We start from the raw sequence: 7313 nt of genomic DNA, 5'->3' as shown, positions 1-7313 counted from the left end.
AACACACACACACACACACGCACACACACACAAAGACTGCAGAAAACCATAAATATATGGAAGCAGTATACTACTAAACAACCAAATGGTCAATTAAGAAATCAAAGAGAGAATCAAAATATATCTGGAGACAAATGAAAACACAATGATCCAAAATCAATAGTTTGGCTTTTCCTCAGCACTGCCTACAGAGATGACAACCATCACGAACTCAGCATCATGGCTGCCCTCAGACCCCTTGTGTAGCCCAAGATCATCAGAAAGAGGATCAAGAAGTTTATCCAGCACCAGTGAGACCAATACGTCAAAATTAACTGTAACTGGTAGAAACCCAGAGGCAGTGAAAACAGGGTGTGCAGGAGATTCAAGGGTCAGATCTTGACGCTCCACATCTGTTATGACAGTAACAAGGAAATAAAGCACGTGTGCTTCTGGAAGTTCCTGGTCCACAATATCAACAAGCTTGAAGTGCTTCTAAGGTGCAAAATATCTTACTGTGCTGAGATTGTTCACAACGTCTCCTCCAAGAACTGCAAAACCACTGTGGAAAGAGCAGCCCAGATGGCCATCAGAGTCACCAATCTCAATGCCAGCCTGCATAACAAAGAAAATGAATAGATAGCTCAGGTGCATATTGTGTTTGTGTTAATAAAACCACGAAACTCAGAAAAAAATCAATGGGATGAGCAAGAGTGATTCTAAGAGGGAAGTTATAGCTATGCAGGCCTACCTCAAGAAACAAGAACAATTTCAAATAAACAATCTAAACTTACACCTAAAAGAACTAGAAAAAGAAGACTCAACAAAACCCAAAGTTAGTGGAAAGAAATAATGAAATCAGAGCAGAAATATACAAAATAGACTAAAAAAAAAAAAAAAAGAAGAGAAAAGATCAATGCAGCTAAAAGCTAATCCTTTGAAAAGATAATCAAAATTGGTAAATCTTAGCCAGAATAATGAAGGAAAAAAGAGAGAGGACCCAAATCAAAAAAGTGAAAAGGGAGAAGTTACAGCTGACACCACACAGATATACAAAGGATTACAAGAGATTACTACAAACAATTATATGCCAATTAAACAGACAACTTAGAAGAAATGGACAAATTCCTAGAAATTTACAAAATCCCAAGACTGAAATAGGAAGAAATAGAAAATATGAAGAGACCGATTATCAGTAATGAAATTGAATCAGTAATTTAAAGCCTTCCAACAAACAAAAGTTGAGGGGGAATGACTTCTACCAAACATTTGAAGGAAAGTTAGCACCTATCCTTCTCAAATTGTTCCAAAAATTTCAGAGGAGGGAATGGTTCCAGACTTATTCTAGGAGATCTGCATCACCTGACACCAAAACCAGACAAGGTTATCACAGAAAAGAAAATTGCAGGCCAATATCACTAATGAATATAGATGCAAAAATCCTCAACAAAATAGTAGTCAATTGAATTCAGCTATACATTACAAGGATCATACATCATGACCAAGTGGGAGTTATCCCAGATATACAAGGATGGTTCAGTTTCCACAAATCAATTAATGTGATACACCACATTAACAAATTGAAGAATAAAAATCATATGATCATCATAATAGATGCTTTTGACAAAATTCAATATCCACTTGTGATAAAATTCTCCACAGAGCAGGTACAGAGACAATATACTTCAACATAATAAAGGCCATGTATGACAAGCCCACAGCAAACACCATACTCAACAATTAAAAGATGAAAGCATTTCTTCTAAGATCAGGAATAAGACAAGGATTCCCATTCTCACCACTTTTATTCAAACTAGTATTGGAGATCCTAGCCATGACGATCAGCAAAAAAGAAATAAAAAGAATCCAAGTTGGAAAGGAAGAAATAAAGCTGTCACTGTTTGCTGATGACATGGAAATAGCATGATGACATGCTATTAATGGAAAATCCTAAAGACACCACTAAAAAACTACTAGAACTCATCAATAAATTGAGAAAGGACCAGGACACAAAATTAACATTAAAAATCTGTTGCATTTTTGTACACTAATGAGAAAGAGAAATAAGAAAACAATCCCATTTGCAATCACATCAAAAAAGAATAACATACCTAGGAATAAGTCTAACTAAGGAGGTAAAAGTCATGTACTCTGAAAACTGTGAGACACTGATGAAAGAACTTAAAGACTACATCAATGGAAAGATATACTGTGTTCATTTATTTGAAGAATTAACACTGTTAAAATGATCATTCTACCCAAGGCAACCTACAGATTCACTGCAATCCTTATCAAAATACTAATTAAATTTTTCACAGAACTAGAATAAATAATTCTAAAATTTATATGGAAACACAAAGTACCCTGAATCACCAAAACAATCTTGAGAAAGATGAACAAAGCTGGAGGTATCATGTTCCCTGATTCCAAACTCTACTACAGCTACAGTCATCACACAACACTTGTTTGGCACTAGCACAAAAACACACACATAAATGAATGGTTCAAAACAGAGAGCCAAAAAATAAAGCAATGTTTATATGGGCAATCAATTCTATGAGAAAGTAGGCAAAAATATCCAATGGGGAAAAGACAGCCTCTTTAATAAATGATGTTGAGAAAACTGGACAGGTACATGCAAAAGAATCAAACTTTACTACTTTCTCACACCATATACAAAAATTAACTAAAAAATTATTAAAAACTTAAATGTAAGACCTGAACTCATTAATCTCAAAGAAGAAAATATAGGCAGTATGCTCTTTGACATCAGTCCTAGTAATATTTTTTGTATGTGTCTCCTTAACCATGAGAACTTAAAGCAAAAATAGACAAATGGGACTGCATCAAACTAAAGAGCTTTTATTCAGCAAAGGAACTATCTATAAAACAAAAAGGTCAACTACAGTATGGGATGAGATATTTGCAAATGATATCTGACATTGTCTTAATGTCCAAATCATACAAAGAACTCATATAACTCAACTTCAAAAACAAGCAACCTGATTAAACAATGGAGAGAGGAGATGAATCGATGTTTTTCCAAAGAATATATACAGAATGGCCAACAGGGGCCTGACAAGAATTCAACATCACTAACTATCAAGGAAATGCAAATCAAAACCACAATGAGATAACAGGTTCTATCATCTGAAAAGCTATCATCAAAAAGACAACTGTGTTGGCCAGGATGTTTAGAAAAGAGAACCCTTGTGCACTGTTTGTAGGAATGTAAATTGATGCAGCCACTATGGAAAATAATATGGAGGTTCCTAAGAAAACCTATAAATGGAATGACCACAGGATCCAGCAACTCCACTCCTGGATATTTACCTGAAGAAAACAAAAACTCTAATTTAAATAGATATATGTACCCCAATGTTCATTGCAACATTAACTACAATAGCCAAGATATGGATACAACCAAAGTGCAATAGATGAATTGACAAAGAAGACTGTGTATGTATACAATGGAATATTACTCAACCATGAAAAAGAAAAAATCTTGCCATTTAAAACAGCATAGATGGACCTAGAGGGTATTATGCTAAGTGAATTGTCAGACAGAGAAAGAAAAATAATTTGTGGTTTTATTTATATGTAGAATGTTAGAAATAAACCAGCATAACAAACCAAAAGCAGATCACAGATTCAGAGAAAAATTAGATGCTTGCCAGAGGAGAGGGGGTGGGAGGAGGAGAGAAATATGTGAGAGATATTATGAGGTACAAACTTCCAGTTGTAAAATAAGTGTCATGGGTATGTAATGTATAGTGTGGGAAATATAATCAACAATTATGTAATATCTTTTCATGGTGACGTATGGTAAACAGGATCACCTTTTGATCATTCTGAAATGTATAGAAATATCAAATCACTATTTCATGTTCCAGGAACTAACATAGTGTTGTAGGTCAATTATACTTCAAAAACAGACAGATAAAGTCATAGAAATTAGAGATCAGATTTTTGGTTACCAGAGGCAGCATGTTGGGGGAGGGAGAGTTGGATAAAGGCAGCTGAAAGTTACAAACTTTTAGTTATCAGATAAATAAGTATAGGGATGTAATTCACACTATGATAAATATAATTAACACTATTGTACATTATATATGGAAAGAGAGTAAATCCTGAGCTCTCATCACAAGAAGATATATTTCTATATTTTTAAAATTTTGTATCTTTAAGAGATGATGAATGTTCACTAAATTTATTGTGGTAATTATTTCACAATGTATATAATTTAAATCATTATGCTATACACTGAAACTTACACAGTGCTTTATATCAATTATATATAAATAAAACAGGAAGAAAAAAAATCATAAAAAAGAAAGGTACCCAGAAATGCAAATTCTCTGCCACATGACCATATGTTTCAGAGATTGTGTAGAACTCCTAATCATTTTCTTTAAGGATTTGATCACAGTTAAATACAAATTTACTTGGGTAAGATCATTTAACAGACTAACTAGGTGTCTATAATTTTAGAGATGGAAGATGCTATAGAATTTTCATTTTGCTATCCTCACTTTACTTCTCTTTCCTCTCCTTTCTGCTGAATTTCTCTCTTCTCATTTCTTACTTCATTTTTCCCCACACCCCCTTTCCTTTCTTCTTTGGTGTTCTAAGATGTGTTCACAATTTAAAATCTGTACATATAAACCAATAAGAACATATTTGAGATTTTAAAATTTCAGAAGAAAAATATTTTTGTAGGTGCTTTTCCTAGTAAAGGGGTCAGCATAAATAATAAAATTTACTTCAGGGCTATATGCCATTTTTTAAAGGAAAAATGATCTTCTTGGTAATGGAAAGTAAAATCTGGAGTAGTTTTCAAGGAAGAAAAATATGGTTCAAAGATTAATAATACATAATAAGTTAACATAATTTAAATGTTTCATGAGCAATCTGAGAGTAGAGTTTCAAGAGCCAGACCTCAAGTAGGAAAGAAGGTGGGAGAAAATTTCTGCAAGGAGAGGGACTAGGTCACTGTTACGTGACAGCAGTGGATGTCTAGTCACGATTGTCAGTGACTGACAGTAGTCAGTGCAAAAAGTCCTTGTGCTGATCATGGACAAGGACATTAGGAACACTTCAAAAGGGAAAAGTTTCTCTTATAGTATGTCTTGCCTGAAGCATAAAAATTTACATTTGGATTTCATTCCAGCTGAAGCTAATATTGGAACATGAAATTTGACCCTAGTACACCAGACCATTACTGAAACTAACTGAATATTTTCCTGATTAAGGAACAAATAAATTATTTTAACCAACTGTATACAGGCCTATGGACTCATTCTATCCTCTCCAATGTGCTAGCTTTCAGTGCTAATTAGCATAATGATCATGAGCTCCTTTTCAGTCTGCAAGATACCTGAGCTTTCCCTTCACCAAAATACACAGTGAATCTAATAACAGTTCATATTTCCTTTGCTTGACATAGCTGTGTAATTTTTAGCTTTGTTGGAATTTGTTTTATTTGGCAGACTTACAGCTAATACTTAATTTGAAAACATTTTTTACTGTCCTCTATTTCCCTTTCTTATCTCCAAACTTTAGCTAAAATTCCAGTAAACAAGAGTATTTCCTTAGTACTGTTTTTTGGAAATGTCTCCTAAAACCCCACTTTTATTCTCTTCTACCTGTAAAAGTTCTCCTTAATCTTCCATTAATCTGACCCTTGAAGTAGTCATGCAGTTCTATCTCTTATTCCCATGACAATAAACTTCAATTACTCCTGCTTAAAGGATAAAATTCAAACTCCCAGAGTTTCATTAAAGAGTTGTCAAATCTTGTCCTACAACATGTTTCCAGTCATATTTATTTCTAGTCTTCTGAATTTATGCATTGTTGGTTTCTTTAAAATCTATTATTATTTGAATCTGCCCAACTTAATTACTTCCTTATTTCTTCAAGTTCCATCTTTCATCTAGAATATCACGTTTGCCTCTTCAAACTCTACTGATGTTTAAGGACCTGATTAAAGTCCTTCCATATCCAAAAAGCCTTTGAGAGCTTACCTCTAGTTATTGCTCACATTCCCTGAAGTCCTAGTTTTCATTACATATGCCATTTATGTGGTGACTAAGTATGTACTATCTGATAGTCTCTTTTGACTTGTGATTCTGTATTGTAATTTAGCTTTCCACTGGCTTTTATCAAATTTGATAGGGACAAAGTACAGGGACAAAGTTGGTGACTAATTCCACTAGGAGACTGTAAGTAAAGAAAAAAATGGGAGACCCCTGTAAGTTAATGATTATTCAAGAAAGTAACTTTGCTTAACCACAAAACCAAGCAGCCGTGCTTAGCAAAAGAACATGCCACAGAAGCATGAGACATGCCTCAAAACAATTAAACAATGGTGGCATGAGGCCCACATCCTGCCCAGTGAGCTCAGTAAGTTAATGATCCCTAGGACATGCTCCTCTGCTTGCACTAAAAACAAAAATATAAGGAAAAGGTGACATTGTACTAAAACCTGAGATGATTTACCATTTTTAACATATGTTATCACCTTTTTGCTCATTTCCATTGCACCATGACAGTCCTGGTTTGTCCATGTAGGGACAAGAAAACGCCTTGGCCCAACATGGAGGAAGAACTGATGATGGAAGTGTGATATTTACTCAAGAATGAGGAAGAAGGTGGTCTTTTCCCTCTCCCCACCAAGTTTTATGCATTAACCCCCTATAAAATTTTCCTTTGATTATAAAACTGTAGCCCACTAAGTTCTCGGGGCATGACACCCTCTCATCCACCCACTTGTAAGCCTCACAATCATCCTATTCTAATAGATCACTTATCTATCACTTTGCCTCTCACTGAATTCTTTCTGTGCTGAGACATAAAGAACTGGAGCTTGTCGGAGCCCCACAATATGTCACCTAGTGCAACGGCCCCCAACGCTTTTTGTCACCAGGGACTGGTTTTGTGGAGGACAATTTTTCCATGGACAGATGGGGGAAGGAGGATAGTTCAGGCAGTAATGCAAGCAATGGGGAGTGATGGGAAGTGACAGACAAAGCTTCACTTGCTCACCTGCTACTCATCTCCTGCTGTGCGGCCAGGTTCCTAATGGGCCACAGACCAGTCCCGGTCCACAGTCTGGGGGTTGGGGACCCCTGATCTAGCAGCTTCAAACTCATGTCACATGAACTTCTTTTCTTTTATGCATCTGTGTATTTTCCTCAGTAACTAAAGTATTTTCCTCAGTCCAACTGTTGAGTTTAGTAAAGATTGTTGAGCACCTATGATAAAGCAGACATCATTCTAGGCTCAGGGTGTACCACAATCAAGATGTACTGTGTTAAAATTTTGGTTACATATAA

The 7313-nt window shown here is 35.3% G+C and overlaps 1 pseudogene across 1 annotated transcript; it reads left to right on the top strand.

Annotated features, from left to right (window-relative positions):
* The first annotated feature begins 219 nt into the window (after positions 1–219).
* On the top strand, positions 220–618 carry LOC309831049 (large ribosomal subunit protein eL32-like; annotated as a pseudogene). Its single transcript has one exon. The product of its transcript is annotated as a large ribosomal subunit protein eL32-like (transcript).
* Positions 619–7313: the final 6695 nt, after the last annotated feature.

The sequence above is a fragment of the Grampus griseus genome (assembly GCF_964374135.1).
Source record: "Grampus griseus genome assembly, chromosome: 12".
Classification (NCBI taxonomy): Eukaryota; Metazoa; Chordata; class Mammalia; order Artiodactyla; family Delphinidae; genus Grampus; species Grampus griseus.
This window is presented reverse-complemented; position numbering and strand designations above follow the sequence as displayed.